The sequence below is a fragment of the Odocoileus virginianus genome, chromosome 1 (assembly GCF_023699985.2).
Source record: "Odocoileus virginianus isolate 20LAN1187 ecotype Illinois chromosome 1, Ovbor_1.2, whole genome shotgun sequence".
NCBI classification, from domain to species: Eukaryota; Metazoa; Chordata; class Mammalia; order Artiodactyla; family Cervidae; genus Odocoileus; species Odocoileus virginianus.
The window spans coordinates 103,873,000-103,874,783 of NC_069674.1; positions in this window are offsets into that span (position 1 = coordinate 103,873,000).

Sequence of the window (1,784 nt, forward strand, 5' to 3'; positions counted from 1 at the left end):
TTTGCAGAATTTTAGTACCACTAATGTTCTAGCCAGAATGCAGAATGTTTGTCATGCAACGCTGGCCTGCCATGGTCACCACCTACACTTTGTCCACTGCTTTCGATCAAAGTCTATTACCCTCGAAACCCACAGCGTTTCCCTGCTGGATTGTTGCTTTTGAAGAAGGCCTGAATTCTAAGTTCCACCATTCAATAGCTAGAAAACAGTAGCAGCTTTCTTCGCCTGGTTATTAGTTTTTATTTTTAAAGTGATGCGGAAAATACAACTAGTAGTTAAGACCCTGATGCTGGGAAAGATTAAAGGCAAAAGGAGAAGGGGACAGCAGAGGATGAGATGGTTAGATCGCATCACCAGCTCAATGGATACAAATCTGAGCAAGCTCTGAGAGACGGCAGAGTCAGAGGAGCCTGTCTGGCGTGCTGCAGTCCGTGGGGTAGCAAAGAGTCGGACACCACTGAGCGACTGAACAACAAAGTCATAATGATATATTGGCAACAATATATGCTATTCTTTTAAAATAATCTAGGTAAAAATGTCACGTTTCAGAAATATAAATAGTATGATTTAAAGGATAAGGCAAAATTGTGAAGGTGGTTCCAGAATGACTGAAACTTGAGCAATATTGCCCCAGTGCCCAGGGGTATGGTGGGGAGGAACAGGGCATAGAGGCCTCTCCTTGATCAGGGTCTATTTTGTTGTTTTTTAAGTGTTTATTGAATTTGTTACAATATTGCTTCTTTTTTTTTGTTTTGGTTTCATGGCCCCAAGGCATGTGGGATCTTGGCTCCTTATCCAGGGATCAAACCCGAAACCCCTGCTTTGGAATGTGAAGTCTTAACTGCTGGCCCACCAGGAAGTCTCTATCTTGTTCTATTTTTTAAAGCTGAATGATGGAGCTGTCCCATGGCCTTGACACATTGATCTAGACTTCATGCTGAGGACAATGGATCCAGTACTGACAATAAAGACGGTGAAAGGGACAAGGCACGGAGTCTCTTTTCCTCACCTCTTTGTAAAGCAGAGGACAGATAGAGCTGTTAATATAATATGAAAAGTACTCATAAACTGACAAGGTAAGGACAGAAAGAAAAACAATAGCTATTTCAGAAGAAGAAATAAGTCCCTGCCGATCCTTTTGGACACTGAATCAGACAGTGCCTGGAATCAAATTGTTCGATCATCTGACTCAATAAGTCTCCTTTTGCTTAAACCAATTTGAGTTATGTTTTCTGTCTTTTTGAGCATTCCTCAACAGTAACATATCAAGACTCCTCCTAGGAAGGAAAAGCAGTGATTACAGATTTGTGACACTGTTCTTAAGCAAAGTCCCTGTGCTCCTTCCTGGAGTCGATGTGAATATCTGCAACGAGGAAAGGGAATCTGTAACTCGACAGATCCCATGTATGAAGCTCCTTTTGTTCATAAACGAGGCTTGCTCTCTTGCTCTATCTACATATACATTTCCATATGTACATATGCATATACTCATATGCATATGTACATACACATTAAAAATTACCTATCCTAATAAGCAAAATTATCTATCCAAATACAAAAAGATAAGGTACCACTTCTATATAGTCCCACATTCAGAACAGAGCATTGTGATTGTCTGTCACAGGAGAACCCTAATTTCTAGCGCAGAACCATAGAGCCTGGTCAGGATACTCTCCCACGGCATCTCTCTACTGTGCCTACTTAATGCCTTCCCTGGTCCTGATGTGGACCTCAGCAGCTCTGAGTCCCTGAATCTATTCAGAAAACTGCAACATCCCACTTCA